The sequence below is a fragment of the Mesoplodon densirostris genome, chromosome 5 (assembly GCF_025265405.1).
Source record: "Mesoplodon densirostris isolate mMesDen1 chromosome 5, mMesDen1 primary haplotype, whole genome shotgun sequence".
Lineage (NCBI taxonomy): Eukaryota > Metazoa > Chordata > Mammalia > Artiodactyla > Ziphiidae > Mesoplodon > Mesoplodon densirostris.
The window spans coordinates 118,502,724-118,520,136 of record NC_082665.1 but is presented as its reverse complement, the minus strand read 5'-3'; the positions used below and the strand labels follow the sequence as shown (position 1 = coordinate 118,520,136).

The 17,413-nt window shown below is 44.6% G+C and overlaps 1 pseudogene; it reads left to right on the top strand.

The window, feature by feature from the left end:
* Positions 1–696: 696 nt before the first annotated feature.
* Positions 697–7,435, top strand: LOC132490526 (14-3-3 protein gamma-like; annotated as a pseudogene).
* Positions 7,436–17,413: the final 9,978 nt, after the last annotated feature.

Here is a 17,413-nt window from a genome sequence, read left to right as displayed (position 1 = left end):
GAGAGGCCCGCGTACAGCAAAAAAAACAAAACAAGACAAAACAATGACTTCTTGTTCCTTTCTCAGGACCTAAAGTACAGCCTTTCATCAGATGAGTACAGCGGGTGAGGAAGGCAAGGAGAAAATGTGGAGGCCAGAAGGGGAGAGTTGAGCAAATTGACAGGTTTGATTCAGGCATCCAGGCCAGACCCTGAACTACCGAACCACGGGAAAGGGCTGCTGTGGGCAGAGTCCCCAGAACACAGGAAGATGGTCGTTCTGACTGAGGCAGATCAGGAGTCCAGCCCCTGCGGATGCAGCCCAGGTGTGGGGGTGGAAGGAGTGGTAATAAGAGTAAACGAGGCAGTGAAACCAGGGCTCCTACAAGGTGTTAGCAGTTTGGTGTTGCCAGCTTGCATGGCACTATGAGAAACATGGGAAGTACTCACAGCTGACTCACCCAAATTTCCTGGAATGTAGGTGAAATCCTTTGGGTACCTGACTGGAATCCAGAATGACTGTCCTGAGTGAGGGAAGCCTCAGAAAGGAGGGAAATTGCAGAGAAGGGCCTGAGGAGCATCCCAGGAGCCTGCTTTGCAAGGAGCAACATCTCCCAGCTTGCTCTGTTGGGAGGCAAGGGTTAGGAGGGGGACTTCGTGCAGAAGGCACCTGTGTTTGGGGGTTTCCTTGGGTGGGTGTTTCTGTTTTCTACCTGGGATGGAGGACTTTGAGTTCGTGGAGGGGAAGGAGAGAGGGAAGGTAGGTGGGAACAAGGGTGTGAAAGTCGTCATCTCTGGGAAGAGGGGCTTTCTACAGGAACAGCATTGGCCAGAGGCTCCCGGCTTCTCTCTGGTGCCCAAAGATTCTTTGAGACCTCAGACCCTTCCTCACTGGCTTTGCCACCATCTCCCACCCCCAATCATGAAGCTGTGACCAAGCTTCCAGGTGGCCTACAACTGCTTGCTAAGGAGGAGGCCCTCCCTCAAGTTGCCCCCAGGGATTCCTGCCCTGGGTCCCTTCTCCCTGCAGCTGTCTTTTCCATTTCCAACTCTGCCTGGCTGGTCCTCACAGTGCCTCAGGATTGAATGAAGCTAATTCATCAGGCCTTTGCTGAGGCTCTTTCCCAGGCAAACCTTAGGTTCCCTGCCTGCCATCCTGCTCAGTCAGGTGTTTCCCAAGTGCCCAGTGCCCCAGCCTGGCCTCTCCTCCTGGTCTCTCCTGGACTGACCCGCACAGTTTCATGGATTCAGGTAGAAGACAGAGACAAAGGGCTTTATCACTCAAGGAGCAGCAAGTAGCCTGAACTTCATGTTCACATTGGCTTCCCTTGCCCCCAAAGTCCCACTGGGCAGTGCAGAGGTAGGACCAAGTGGATGCTGGGACACAATGGGTTTGTATCATAGCTGAGGACCCCTGACCTTAGAAAACACCCATCTTTTTAAGGGGCTGCAAGAAAACCTGCCCAACCTTTCCCCCAAGGTACACGTTCTCTTTATTATATTGGATGGCAGACAAATTAGCCTTCTGTCCCAGAAGGAGACACTATCTCTGTTTTCCAAGGCTGTTCACACTTTATAAACATCCTTGAAAAGATAGTGGAGAACAAAAGGCTGTCAGTACCTCTGCTCCCGAGACTTGCAGAAACAGGAGAGACCAAAGGGGAATTGTCTCCGAACATCCGACACCAGGGAAACCAAAGTCCAGCTGGCCCAGCTTGTTGGCTCTTTCCCCTACCTTGGGTTTACTAGGGTGACTCATTCAAGTGCCATGTACGCCCTTCCTCCAGGTCTCCGTGCCCAGCACAGTGCCTGACCCCTGATGATTCTCAATAAATGTTTGTCAAATGGATAAATAAGTGACTGGGTCTTTATAGAATTTCTGCTTTACAGTGTGAAAATAGCTTAAACATTAAAGAAACCACAATAGGAATGACAACTAACATTTATCTAGTACTTACTATGTGCTAGCATAGTCAGTTCTATTACAACCAGAGCTGGCTTCATGGGTGTGTCTCTGTGCAGGCAGACAGGACCTCAGGCTTAGGAGGGCACCAAGCTTGGTTTAATGCTCTGCTGCCATCATCTTGAAATTCTTAGTTTTTATTTATAAGGGGGCCCACATTTTCATTTTGCATTGGACCCCACATATTATGTAGCTGGTCCTGGCTATAGTACTGCACGTGTTACTAAAATTCACAGCGCTCTGCAAAATTGTGGAATAAAAATCACAGGGCTTATGGGGAAAATGAGGTTGGGGCACAACACTCAAAAACTTTGTCAATGACACGTAAAAAATACACCTATTTGGTCTTCCCTGGTAGCGCAGTGGTTGAGAGTCCGCCTTCCGATGCAGGGGACACGGGTTCGTGCCCCGGTCCGGGAAGATCCCACATGCCGCGGAGCGGCTGGGACCGTGAGCCATGGCCGCTGAGCCTGCGCGTCTGGAGCCTGTGCTCCGCAACGGGAGAGGCCACGACAGTGAGAGGCCCGCGCACAGAAAAAAAAAAAAAAAAAAAATACACCTAGTTAAAACGGTATCATGGTTTTACACATTGAATGGTTAAGAATTTCATCAGGACTATAATAAGTATGGCACTTTACCTCAAGAAAGACCTGAAGCTGGCTTCTGGATGTGGGTGTTGGAAGGGATGTTGGCTCCTGGACATGGGTGGCTGTGTATTATGGTGGACGGTCGAGGGTATCAGTTATGCGATACCAGATATGGAAGGATATGGTGAACTGAGGTAGCTGGAGATGTCTGGGGTGTGGCCATGTGTGTTTTTTGTATTCCTAGGCGGCTTGGTTCATCTGGGTGCAGATTTCTGCTTTCACCTAGTGTTTCCTGAAGATGAAATCATTCATCAGCAAATGTGAAATTTGCAGTAGGTTCAAATTGTTCCCTCATATATCAATTGCACTGGAACAAATTAGTGTTTCTGAGACAAGCATTATAGCAGACCCGACTGTCCTGTTTTAACGCTTACAGGTATTTACCCATAAAGCCTTCACAGTTCTAACCCGGGAGGTGGTTACTGGGAGGGATTCCCATGAGGGAGTGGTGAGGACTCAGCCTACATGAGGGGCATGGCGGACCTCACAGAGTCTGCCCTCCTGTATACCACATGCTAAACTCTCAAGCTTCCCAGAGAATCCGTAAACAATGAAAACTGCTGCCTTCCAAGGCCCAGCCAGCCTGCTCAGGGCTGATTGCCTAAATGGGCCTCTCACCCAGCCACCCACTTATCAACTGACAAAGAAAATATAAAAACAAAATCAAAGTTCCCAGAAATTTTTTCCTCTCCCATCTTTTAAAAATCCTGTTTTGCTTTTGTTCATTACCAACAGCCTATTTGCTGTCCTGTCTCTTATATGTAAATAAATTACTTGCATGCAGATAACTAACTGTCTCTGAGTAACTCAGAGGTTAAGTAACTTGTCCAGGATTTTGCAGCTGACAGGGGCCAGAGCCAGAGTTAGAACACAAGTCTGTCTCTCTCCACAGCTTTTCACTCTTGCTACTTAACCTCCTCCAACGGTGAAAGCACCTGTAGTTTGAAAGAGAGTGTGCTGGTGGAGCGGTCAGGGCTGGAAAGGCAGATGGAGGTTGGGGGCTTGTAAGAGGCCCGATCCCAGACAGGAATGGCTGTGCCTGGCCCAAGAGGCAGGGCTTCAAAGGCCTTTCCACCCTGGAATCTTCCCGACAAACCCATCAGGGACGGGGTGAGGACACCAGCAGGAGTGCATCTGTCCCCCAACCTGTCCCATGTGGAGCAGGATCAGGGTGACAGGGCTTTGTGCCCAGGAAGGAGAGTGGGGCCTGAATCCCCAGCATGGCTGCAGTTTGGGATTATAGGGATGAGTAATCTAGAACATAGAATATCCACAGTTGCTTTTTCTCCCACGACCCTTCTGTTTAACTATATGGTCATAACCTGACTGTGACCTGGAGAGTGGCGGGGAAAAAAATGAGATTGGAAAATGAGCTAACCCTCGCCAACCATAAAGAGTACTTGCTTATCTACATCTGTAGTGTGCATGGTGGGGAGGGAAGACGCAGACGGGGCAGTGAAGAAAGAAGAATCACATGAGAAGTCCAAACATTTCAAATACATTTGGCAACATTTTAAAAGAAGGTTAACCCTGTATGTAAAACAAAAAGCATAAGTCAACTTGAAAAGCAATTTTAAATAACTAAAGAAAAATACTTGCAACATATTTGCAAAATATCCTTAATATATAAACATAATATTTATGTTTATAGATATATATATTAACTATTTATATATTAAATATCATATATTATTATTACAAAGTAATAATAATACTTTAAAATAAAATAAAGATGGGAGCAAAGGACATGAATAAACAAAGAAAAACACAGAGGTTTTCAATCCCACTAGTATTTAGAGAGATGTAAAATCAAAACAAGATACCATTTTTTTAAAAATATCACATTTGTAAAGATCTCAAATAAATGATAATAGCCAGGATTGATGAACATATGGAGAAGCTCACATTCATAATTGCTCTTGGGATTATAAATTCGTATATTTCTGGAAAGTAAGTTGTTAATATATAATGAAAGTCTTAAGATTTTACTTCTATTCTTCAAAATTCACTTCTAGGAATTTATCCAAATGAAATTACAGGCCAATTATACTAAGACATACGTACATAGCAAAAACTGGAAATTGCCTAATTGATGACAACTAGAATTTGGTTAAGATCTTATGATGCATTAGTACAATGAAATATAATGCATTCATTAAAAATAATCTTGTGGGGCTTCCATGGTGGCGCAGTGGTTGAGAGTCCGCCTGCCGATGCAGGGGACACGGGTTCGTGCCCCTATCCCGGAAGATCCCACATGCCGCGGAGCGGCTGGGCCCGCGAGCCATGGCCGTGGAGCCTGTGTGTCCGGAGCCTGTGCTCCGCAACGGGAGAGGCCACAGCAGTGAGAGGCCCGCGTACAGCAAAAAATAATAATAATAATAATAATAATCTTGTGGAAGAATATACAGCAATCAGGGAAAACAGTAAAACAGTGTGCAGTAAAACGTTCACAAAACCGTTTATGCCATGTTATTGCAAAAGTTTTTTAAAGAGCTATATACAACGAGAAAAAAAAAAAGACCTGGAATAAAATATACCCAAATATTAACATTGGCATTCTCTGAGTGGTTGGTGACGTTCATTCTTTTTGCTTTTTGGTATATTCAACACTAAGCACTCTTTTATAAGAAAACAGTAAATGTTTTGTGAGTTTCTAAAACGAAGATTTACCTTCCTAAATGAGTTTTTCTCATCTGACTATTAACAAGAGTTTGAATTCCTTGAGAAGACAGCCACAGAGTCCCAGACCTGACAGGGCCTTGGGGCCAACTAGTGTGATGCATTCCCTAGGCTTGTGCTGAGCACCAGGCAGTAAGGTCTCATGCGAACAGAGTGGGTCAGCACTCTGTGCATGTGTAGAGGAGGACTACAGCATGAACTAGACTTTTATATGGGTTGTAGTTTGGAAGAAAAAAGTTTGAGACCCTACACTCTACAGTAGCCCCACCAAGCACTGCCCAGCCCTGGCTGAGCCCTTCTAGTGATGGGGAACTCACTACCTTTGTGCTGGTGTTTGACAGTACAAACTGTTAGACAGATTTCCTTATATTTAATGAGTCCTGGCTTCTCATCATGCCCGATCAGCCCCCAAATCCCTCCTCCAGGGCAGCACTTCAGACGTTTGAAGGCCGCCACCAAGTCTCTCTGAGTCCAGGCCTGCCTCCCCACCCCTTCAACTCCTTGACCACCCCCACTCCCAGTTCTGAGGCCCTTGCCTCCCCTGTCTCTTCTTAAGTCATCCTCTCCCCGCCCCCAGTCCATTAAAGTGTCACACACACGCCCACGACCCTCCCCCAAGACTGAAGCCACCATGCCAGGCCATTTTGCTCATTAATGAATCCACAGATTCATTTGATATCATTAAGGGAACACCCACTGTGTGCCCAGCTCTGTGCTGGGTGCAGGGGAGACCCCCAGAGAATAAGAAAGACCTGGCAGATGCCTCGCGCCCGGTCCCAGGGTCGCAACTCTAGCTGCAGCCTGGGTTGGTCCCTCCGGCACCCGGGCTCCAGGCCGCCCCGGTCTCCTCGCCCGGCCCGAAACAGCCCGTGAAGCTGGTGGACCATGAGCAACTGGTGCAGAAGCCCAGCTGGTGGAGCAGGCGGAGTGCTAGGACTACAGGGCCGCGGCCACAAAGAACGTGACAGAGCTGAAGGAGCCAGTGTCTAGTGAAGAAGGAAACCTTCTCTCTGTGGCCTACAAGAGTGTAGCTGGGGCACGCCGTTCTTCCTGGAGGGTCATTAGTAGCGCTGAGCAGAAGATATCTGCAGAGGGTAACGAGAAGGTAGACATGGTGCGTGCTTACTGTGAAAAAATAGAGAAGGAGCTGGAAGGTGGTGTGTCAGGATGAGCTGAGCCTGCTGGATAAATACCCGATCAAGAATTGCCAGGACAGGGCCTCCCTGGTGGCGCAAGTGGTTGAGAGTCCGCCTGCCGATGCAGGGGATACGGGTTCGTGCCCCGGTCTGGGAGGATCCCATATGCCGCGGAGCGGCTGGGCCCGTGAGCCATGGCTGCTGAGCCTGCGCGTCCGGAGCCTGTGCTCCGCAACGGGGGAGGCCACAACAGTGAGAGGCCCGCATACCGGAAAAAAAAAAAAAAAAAAAAAAAAAAAAAAAAAAGAATTGCCAGGACAGGGCTTCCCTGGTGGCGCAGTGGTTGAGAATCTGCCTGCCAATGCAGGGGACACGGGTTCGAGCCCTGGTCTGGGAAAATCCCACATGCCGCGGAGCAACTAGGCCCGTGAGCCACAACTGCTGAGCCTGCGTGTCTGGAGCCTGTGCTCCGCAACAAGAGAGGCCGCGATAGTGAGAGGCCCACGCACCGTGGTGAAGAGTGGCCCCCACTTGCCACAACTAGAGAAAGCCCTCGCACAGAAACGAAGACCCAACACAGCAAAAATAAATAAATAAATAATTAAAAAAAAAAAAAGAATTGCCAGGACAGCCAGTATGAGAGCAAAGTGTTCTACCTGAATATGAAAGGGGACTATTACACTACCTGGCCAAAGTCACCACTGGAGAGAAGAGGGCGATCCTTCGAGGAGTCATCTGAGAAGACATGTAGCGAAGCCCATGAGGTCAGCAAAGGGCACACGCAGCCCACTCACCCCATTAGATTAGGCCTGGCCCTTAACTACTGCATTTTCTACTATGAGATCCGGAATGCCACAGAGCAACCTGCCACTTGGCCAAGACCACTTTCAATGGCGCCTTTGCCAAGCTTGACACTCTCAGTGGAGATTCCTACAGGGACTCCACGCTCATCATGCAGCTCCTCACAACAACCTAACACTCTGGACAAGTGATCAGCAAGACAACACCGGAGGAGAAGGCAGCAATTAAGGCCCCCAGGTGGACTGGCAGTGCACGCTGATGCTACTACTGCAATCTTCATTTATTTATTTTTGCATGAGCTGGGGATCGTGTTGGGGAGGGAAGGAGAGGGATGACGGGATGAAGTTCTTGGGGAGAAACCCACGACCTGTCCTGTCTTTGACATTTTTACCAAAATACCACTTGTGGAAAGGCAGACTAGCTGTGCTGGTATTGGAATAGCAGCCTCACACTGGCATATGGACGGTTCTGTAGATTAATGTAAGTGGAGCTGTCTTTAACTTGTTGCTAGAAAATAGGGGTTTTTTTGGTTTGTTTTGGTTTTTTTCTTATTAGTCATCTATTTTATACACATCAGTGTATACATGTCAATCCCAATCATTCAATTCATCACACCCCCACCCCCACCCCCAGCTGCTTTCCCCCCTTGGCGTCCATACGTTTGTTCTCTACATCTGTGTCGCAATTTCTGCCCTGAAGAACGGTTCATCTGTACCATTTTTCTAGGTTCCACATATATGCGTTAATATACGATATTTGTTTTTCTCTTTCTGACTTACTTCACTCTGCATGACAGTCTCTAGATCCATCCACATCTCAACAAATGACCCAATTTCGTTCCTTTTTATGGCTGAGTAATATTCCATCGTGTATATGTGCCACATCTTCTTTAACCATTCATCTGTTGAGGGGCATTTAAGTTGCTTCCATGACCAGACTATTGTAAATACTGCTGCAATGAACATTGGGGTGCATGTGTCTTTTTGAACTGTAGTTTTCTCTGGGTATATGTCCAGTAATGGGATTGCTAGATCATATGGTAATTCTATGTTTAGTTTTTTAAGGAACCTCCATACTGTTCTCCATAATGGCTGTATCAATTTACATTCCCACCAACAGTGCAAGAGGGTTCCCTTTTGTCCACACCCTCTCCAGCATTTGTTGTTTGTAGATTTTCTGATGAAGCCCATTCTAACTGGTGTGAGCTGATACCTCATTGTAGTTTTGATTTGCATTTCTCTAATAATTAGTGATGTTGAGCAGTTTCTCATGTGCTTCTTGGCCATCTGTATGTCTTCTTTGGAGAAATGTCTATTTAGGTCTTCTACCCATTTTTGGATTGGGTTGTTTGTTTTTTTAATATTGAGCTACATGAGCTGTCTATATATTTTGGAGATTAATCCTTTGCCTGCTGATTCGTATGCAAATATTTTCTCCCATTGTGAGGGTTGTCTTTTCATCTTGTTTATGGTTTCCTTTCTGTGCAAAAGCTTTGAAGTTTCATTAGGTCCCATTTCTTTATATTTGCTTTTATTTCCATTACTCTAGGAGGTCAATCAAAAAAGATCTTACTGTGATTTATGTCAAAGAGCGTTCTTCCTACGTTTTCCTCTAAGAGTTTTATAGTGTCCAGTCTTACATTTAGGTCTCAAATCCATTTTGAGTTTATTTTTGTGTATGGTGTTAGGGAGTGTTCTAATTTCATTCTTTTACATGTAGTTGTCCAGTTTTCCCAGCACCACTTATTGAAGAGACTCTCTTTTCTCCATTGTATATCCTTGCCTCCTTTGTCATAGATTAGTTGACCATAGGTGTGTGGGTTTACCTCTGGGCTTTCTATCTTGTTCCATTGATCTGTTTCTGTTTTTGCACCAGTACCATATTGTCTTGATTACTGTAGCTTTGTAGTATAGTCTGAAGTCAGGGAGTCTGATTCCTCCAGCTCCGTGTTTTTCCCTCAAGACTGCTTTGGCTATTCAGGGTCTTTTGTGTCTCCATACAAATTTTAAGGTTTTTTGTTCTAGTTCTGTAAAAAATGCCATTGGTAATTTGGTAGGGATTGCATTGAATCTGTAGATTGCTTTGGGTAGTATAGTCATTTTCACAATATTGATTCTTCCAATCCAAGAACATGGTATATCTCTCCATCTCTTGGTATCATCTTTAATTTCTTTCAAAAGTGTCTTATAGTTTTCTACGTACAGGTCTTTTGTCTCCCTAGGTAGGTTTATTCCTAGGTATTATATTCTTTTTGTTGCAATGGTAAATGGGAGTGTTTCCTTAATTTCTCTTTCAGATTTTTCATCATTAGTGTATAGGAATGCAAGAGATTTCTGTGCATTAATTTTGTATCCTGCAACTTTACCAAATTCATTGATTAGCTCTAGTAGTTTTCTGGTGGCATCTTTAGGATTCTCTATGTATAGTATCATGTCATCTGCAAATAGAGACAGTTTTATTTCTTCTTTCCTAATCTGTATTCCTTTTATTTCTTTTTCTTCTCTGACTGCCATAGCTAGGACTTCCAAAACAATGTTGAATAATAGTGGTGAGAGTGGACATCCTTGCCTTGTTCCTGATCTTAGAGGAAATGCTTTCAGTTTTTCACCATTGAGAATGATGTTTGCTGTGGGTTTGTCATATATGGCCTTTATTATGTTGAGGTAGGTTCCCTCTATGCCCACTTTCTGGAGAGCTTTTATCATAAACAGGTGTTGAATTTTGTGAAAACCTTTTTCTGCATCTGTGGAGATGATCATATGGTTTTTAGTCTTCAATTTGTTAAAATGGTGTATCACCTTGACAGATTTGCATATATTGAAGAATCCTTGCATCCCTGGGATAAATTCCCCTTGATCATGATGTATGATGCTTTTAATGTGTTGTTGGATTCTGTTTGTAGTATTTTGTTGAGGATTCTTGCATCTATATTCATCAGTGATATTGGTCTGTAATTTTCTTTTTTTGTAGTATCTTTGGTTTTGGTATCAGGGTGATGGTGGTCTCATAGAATGAGTTTGGGAGTGTTCCTTCCTCCACAGTTTTTTGGACGACTTTGAGAAGGATAGGTGTTAGCTCTTCTCTAAATGTTTGATAGAATTCACCTGTGAACCCATCTGGTCCTGGACTTTTGTTTGTTGGAAGATTTTTAATCACAGTTTCAATTTCATTACTTGTGATTGGTCTATTCATATTTTCTATTTCTTCCTGGTTCAGTCTTGGAAGGTTATACCTTTCTAAGAATTTGTCCATTTCTTCCAGGTTGTCCATTTTATTGACATAGAGTTGCTTGTAGTAGTCTCTTAGGATGCTTTGTATTTCTGCAGTGTCTGTTGTAACTTCTCCTTTTTCATTTCTAATTTTATTGATTTGAGTCCTCTCCCTCTTTTTCTTGATGAGTCTGGCTAATGGTTTATCAATTTTGTTTATCTTCTCAAAGAACAAGCGTTTAGTTTTATTGACCTTTGCTATTGTTTTCTTTATTTCTACTGCATTTATTTCTGCTCTGATCTTTATGATTTCTTTCCTTCCGCTAAGTTTGGGTTTTGTCTGTTCTTCTTTCTTTAGTTGCTTTAAGTGTAAGGTTAGATTATCTATCTGAGATTTTTCTTGTTTCTTGAGGTAGGTTTGTATAGCTATAAACTTCAACCTTAGAACTGCTTTTGCTGCATCCCATAGGTTTTGGATTGTCATGTTTTCATTGTCATTGCCTCTAGGTATTTTTTATTTCCTCTTTGATTTCTTCAGTGATCTCTTGGTTATTTAGTAACGTAGTGTTTAGCCTCCATGTCTTTGCGTCTTTTATGTTTTTTCCCCTGTAATTCATTTCTAATCTCATAGCATTGAGGTCAGAAAAGATATGATATGATTTGATTGATTTCAATTTTCTTTAATTTACTGAGGCTTGATTTGTGACCCAAGATGTGATCTATCCTGGAGAATGTTCCATGCACACTTGAGAAGAAAGTGTAATCTGCTGTTTGTGGATGGAATGTCCTTTAAATATCAATTAAACCTATCTGGTCTATTGTGTCATTTAAAGCATCTGTTTCCTTATTTATTTTCATTTTGGATGATCTGTCCATTGGTGTAAGTGAGGTGTTAAAGTCCCCCACTATGACTGTGTTACTGTCGTTTTCCTCTTTTATAGCTGGTAGCAGTTGCCTTATGTATTGAGGTGCTCCTATGTTGGGTGCATATATATTTATAATTGTTATATCTTCTTCTTGGATTGATCCCTTGATCATTATATAGTGTCCTTCCTTGTCTCTTGTAACATTCTTTATTTTAAAGTCTCTTTTATCCGATATGAGTATTGCTACTCCCGCTTTCTTATGATTTCCATTTGCATGGAATATCTTTTTCCATCCCCTCACTTTCAGTCTGTATGTGTCCCTAAGTCTGAAGTGGGTCTCTTGTAGACAGCATATGTTTGGGTCTTGTTTTGCATCTCATTCAGCAAGCCTGTATCTTTTGGTTGGAGCATTTAATCCATTCACGTTTAAGGTAATTATTGATATGTATGTCCCTATTACCATTTTCTTAAGTGTTTTGGGTTTGTTTTTGTAGGTCCTTTTCTTCTCTTGTGTTTCCCACTTAGAGAAGTTCCTTTAACATTTATTGTATAGCTGGTTTGGTGGTGCTGAACACTCTTAGCTTTTGCTTGTCTGTAAAGCTTTTGATTTCTCCATCGAATCTGAATGAGATCCTTGCTGGGTAGAGTAATCTTGGTTGTAGGTTCTTCCCTTTCATCACTTTAAGTATATCATGCCACTCCCTTCTGGCTTGTAGAGTTTCTGCTGAGAAATCAGCTGTTAACCTTATGGAAGTTCCCTTGTATGTTATTTGTCATTTTTCCCTTGCTGCTTTCAATAATTTTTATTTGTCTTTAATTTTTTCCAATTTGATTACTATGTGTTTTGGTATGTTTCTCCTTGGGTTTATCCTGTATGGGACTAGCTGCGCTTCCTGGACTTGGGTGGTTATTTCCTTTACCATGTTAGGGAAGTTTTTGACTATAATCTCTTCAAATATTTTCTCAGGCCCTTTCTCTCTCTCTTCTTCTGGGACCCCGATAATGCGAATATTGTTGCATTTAATGTTCTCCCAGAGGTCTCTTAGGCTGTCTTCATTTCTTTATTCTTTTTTCTTTATTCTGTTCTGCAGCAGTTTATTCCACCATTCTGTCTTCCAGGTCACTTATCTGTTCTTCTGCCTCAGTTATTCTGCTATTGATTCCTTCTAGTGTAGTTTTCATTTCAGTTATTGTATTGTTCATCTCTGTTTGTTTGTTCTTTAATTCTTCTAGGTCTTTGTTAAACATTTCTTACATCTTCTCGATCTTTGCCTCCATTGTTTTTCCAAGGTCCTGGATCATCTTCACTATCATTATTCTGAATTCTTTTTCTGGAAGGTTGCCTATCTCCACTTCCTTTAGTTGTTTTTCTGGGGTTTTATCTTGTTCCTTCATCTGGTACATAGCCCTCTGCCTTTTCATCTTGTCTATCTTTCTGTGAATGTGGTTTTTGTTCCACAGGCTGCAGGATTGTAGTTCTTTTTGCTTCTGCTGTCTGTCCTCTGGTGAATGAGACTGTCTAAGAGGCTTGTGCAGGTTTCCTGATGGTAGAGACTGGTGGTGCGTAGAGCTGGGGAAAATAGGCTTTTAAGATGAAAAGAAAACTTAAGTGGAATGACCCTCCTTCAGTAAGTTCTGTGGTTCCAGTAAGGATTTTTATCTTTAAGAGATATGCTCTTGTCTTTTGAGTTTTGTGTACTTTCTGTCTCATCTGTTTTAGCTGTGCCTTTTTTTTCAGGGTGTACGCTACCAGACATGGACTAGTTTAAATCCCAAGCTGATAGACTTAAAACATAAGGTATATTTATTCTTATGGTTTAGGTCTTGCCTGTTTTCAGAAGTTTCTGATTAGTTGACAGCATTAGCACTAAATTGCAGTTTACAGTATTTCTGTTACAACCATATGTAGCAACAAGCCATTGATTGTGTATTTTTCTTTATTTCAGCTTTTACATCCTTATTTAGCCTATCCAGGTTGGTTTTGCAGTTATCTATCTCCTAGGAGAAAAGGCTTGACTGAGGAGAGTCAACGCTACTTTAGGTTTTGATTAATAGGTGCTTGGCACCTATTTGTCCTTCTTTATTCTTAACTTAAATCCACCACAAAAATTACGAATCACTTTAACAGAAACACTAAACACCACAAAATAGAGAAAAATCAGGTTTGTATCTCATTGACTGTGTTGATATTTTCAGAGACATCCTGAGTTTTAAGCTGCCCCAGCTCCTTCCTCAGGGGTTACACTGCCATTTCACTCTTCGCTTGAGTCTTCCCCACTGTACCTTGTGTCCATCGCACTCACTTGGGTGGGTTGAAAAGCTGTTAGGTTGTAGAAGTTGGCAGCCATCTTGAGAAAGGTTGTGGTGCAGCGTGTGAAAATTTAGGTGCTAGGAACTTACTGGTAGAAAAATCCTAAAGGAAGAGCTCTATTCATAAACATTCTGTACAATTTTGGGAACCTTGTAAGTGTGTCACTTTTTCCTCCCTGGAAACACTCTTTCCCCAAATAATCATTGCAGAAAAATAAACTGAAAGCATTATCAGATAATAAATACTTAACTCTCATTTGACAAAAAAAAAAAGAAAGAAAAAGAAGAAAGATAGATAGATAGAAAGGAAGGAAGGAAGGAAGGAAGGAAGGAAGGAAGGAAGGAAGACCCAGCCACCTGCCATGGGGATCCCCTAGTCTGGTGGAGTGAGATGCGTCAGCACAGATCATGTTTGTCATGACTAAGCTATGTTGCCCATGATGGCCAGCTAGACTTACATTCACCCAGGGACCTCAGCATGCTGTCTTCCCTCTGCTTGAGCAGAGAGAAGCCTGCCTCTGTGCACCACACAGGCAATGTCCGCCACCTGCCCGCCAGCTCCTCTGGGCCTCGGCCAGCTCTGGGATGAGGCATGTCCCTCCAGCAAGCAGCCCGAAGCCACACAAGCCTCTGTCTTTCACTTCCCCCTTCCCCCAGAGGCTCCAAAGTTTCCTGATGACTTGTACCTGTGACAGCCACCTCCTGCACAGGTAGGGGAATAAAACAGAACCATCCTCCTGGAATTTACTTGCTACTAAGCATAAAGGTCTATGCTAGCTCTTTTGTGTTTGTTATCAAATTTTTCTGGTCTTTTTTTTTTTAAGCTATGATTTATTTAGTATCCACTATGTTTGGCATTGTGATTTATTATCTCTAATCATTGAAACTTCTTGAAGTAGGTGTTTATCCTGCTTTACAGATGAGAAAATTAAACACAGATGTTAATTTTTTTGTACAAATAATGTCTATTGAGCACCAGTCTGTGCAAGGTATGAGACTAGAAACAGAGATAAAGGCAGTGGGGAGCAAGACTGCCATTCTTTTCCCTCCTCAGTCTGGTCTGGAAGCAGATATTAAACAGAAAGGCAAGCAAATAATAATAGTGATAAGTGACATGAAGGAAAGTAGAAAACATTCTAGGGACATACAGCAGGAACACTTACTTTAGTTGGGGGCAGGCAGGAGCTAAAGGAGGAGCAGGAGTTAGCCAGGGAGGGGTGGGGCAAGATGGCTGTGAGCAGAGCCATGGCATGTGCTAAGGCCTTGAGGTGAATAGAAACTTGGCCTAATCAAGGATCTGAAAGAAGACCAGAGAGATTGGGGCCAAGGCAGGGAAATGAGTGGAATGAGACCAGAGAGCTTAGTAGGAGTTAGATCATTCAGGTTTTCAAGCTCTGCAAGCATAAGGATCTCCTGAGGGAGCTGATTTCAAGGCTGGCTCTGGAGCCCACACTCCACCGAGTCTCAGCCTTTTACCTGTTTACCCAAGTGATGCTGAGGCAGGTAGCCAGAAGCAGACACCTCAAGGAGTACAGATGTAGGTCTCATCAGCCATCTGAAGGATCTCAGACTTTTCCTAAGAGGAGGGGAAGCTGTTGAGACCAAGACCATACAGCATGCTAGCTGGTGCAGATTTGAACCCAGTTCCATCTGATTCCCAAAGCAGGGGACACTGTCTCTTCCTAAAAGGAATGTGGTGTCAGGTGGGCACACTGAGAGCTGGAGGAAGGACCCTCCAGGTGAGGGAACAGTGTCAGCCAGAATCCCTGTGGCTCGGAGGTAGAGGGTCAGGGCAGCCACAGCCACTGGCCTGAGCAGAGCCAAGATTCAGGTCTCCTTTCCCCATCACCTTGTGAGGGCCTCACATGTTCCCATCCCAAGTACTTTTGCATCTGAATCTCATTTTGGCTTTACAAATACTGTACCACTGTGAAGAGGAAGAGTCTACTGGGACCATTCTCTTTCTTCTCCAGTGAGGCTCACCTAGGTGAAGCCACCATGAAAGAATTTCAATGTACAATGGAACCTGAAGCTATAACATGGAAAATCTCATGTATGGGCCCTCAGGAAAACAAAACTTAAGGACCAAGAAACTGATTTTTCATAAATCCTTGATTAACAGAAGAGTGATAATATTGGAATTTTCTTAAATGGTATGGAGGTGATCAGGGGTTGCTTCATATCAACCTTGCGAATTTCTGCTTATAGTTTCCACAGGCATGAAGAAGAAATGACCCAGGTCAGGTTGGTCTTCCAAAATGAGCTGAATTGAGCTTCATTTGTATGACTGGACTGGTGTTGTCTGCTCGGGGAATTTTCAAAGCTGGTCTCTGTTTGTTTTTTATTTTAGCAAATTCTAACTGAGTCCCCCACTCTCTACAGTCCCTGTCCATAAATACAGACTACCCCAAATCCTCATCAGACTTGCCTGTAGCTTGCTACCGTTTTCATGTCCTCAATTGCAATTCTTCTGCTATTCTGGAATAATCTCATCTTTTTGACAATTTTGAGCTTGCCTCATTTTACCCTTTTATTTAGGTCAACATTCCTTGGCGCCTGAAGTAAGATCCAAAGGAAACGACCTCTAAAAGATGACGCCCCTTGGAATCCAGCCAGGTGACTTCAATGAGCTCCTTGTACTCATGGCTTCCATGTGTTACCCATGACTTCCAGTTTGGTGAGTCTCCGCTCAGATTCTGAGGTCCCTCCCTTTGGTTGAGTTCTCTGACTTTACGACTTCACTTGGGCTCTATTTAAAGGCTTTGTCGGGACTTCCGGGTAAGATGGCGGAAGAGTAAGACGCGGAGATCACCTTCCTCCCCACGGATACACCAGAAATACAGCTACACGTGGAACAACTCCTACAGAACACCTACTGAACGCTGGCAGAAGACCCCAGACCTCCCAAAAGGCAAGAAACTCCCCACATACCTGGGTAGGGCAAAGCGGAGAGATTCCCGCACAGAGGATCGGTGCCGAGCGGCACTCACCAGGCCGAGAGGCTTGTCTGCTCGCCCGCCGGGGCGGGCGGCGCTGGAAGCTGAGGCTCGGGCTTCGGTCAGAGCGCAGGGAGAGCACTGGGGCTAGTGGCGAGAACTCAGCCTGAAGGGGTCTAATGTGCCACAGCTAGCCGGGAGGGAGTCTGGGAAAACTCTGGAGCTGCCGAAGAGGCAAGAGACTTTTTCTTCCCTCTTGGTTTCCTGGTGCGCAAGGAGAGGGGATTAAGAGCGCCACGTAAAGGAGCTCCAGAGACGGGCGCGAGTCGCGGCTGAAAGCGCGGAGCCCAGAGACGGGCGTGGGACGCTGGGGCTGCTGCTGCCGCCGCCAAGAAGCCTGTGTGCGAGCGCAGGTCACTGTCCACAACGCCCTTCCGGGAGCCTGTGCAGCCCGCCACTGCCGGGGTCCCAGGATCCAGGGGCGGCTTCCCTGGGAGAACGCACGGTGCGCCTCGGGCTGGTGCAACGTCACGCCGACCTCTGCCGCTGCAGGCTCACCCCGCACTCCGTGCCCCTCCCTCCCGCCCAGCCTGAGTGAGCCAGAGTCCCCGAAGAGGCTGCTCCTTTAACCCTGTCCTGTCTGAGTGAAAAACAGATGCCCTCCGGCGACCTACACGCAGAGGCAGGGCCAAATCCAAAGCTGAGACCCAGGAGCTGTGAGAACAAAGAAGAGAAAGGGAAACCTCTCCCAGCAGCCTCAGAAGCAGCGGATTAAAGCTCCACAATCAACTTGATGTACCCTGCATCTGTGGAATACATGAATAGACAACAAATCATCCCAAATTGAGGAGCCAGGAGTCAGTGCTGTGCCTCTGAGGTGGGAGA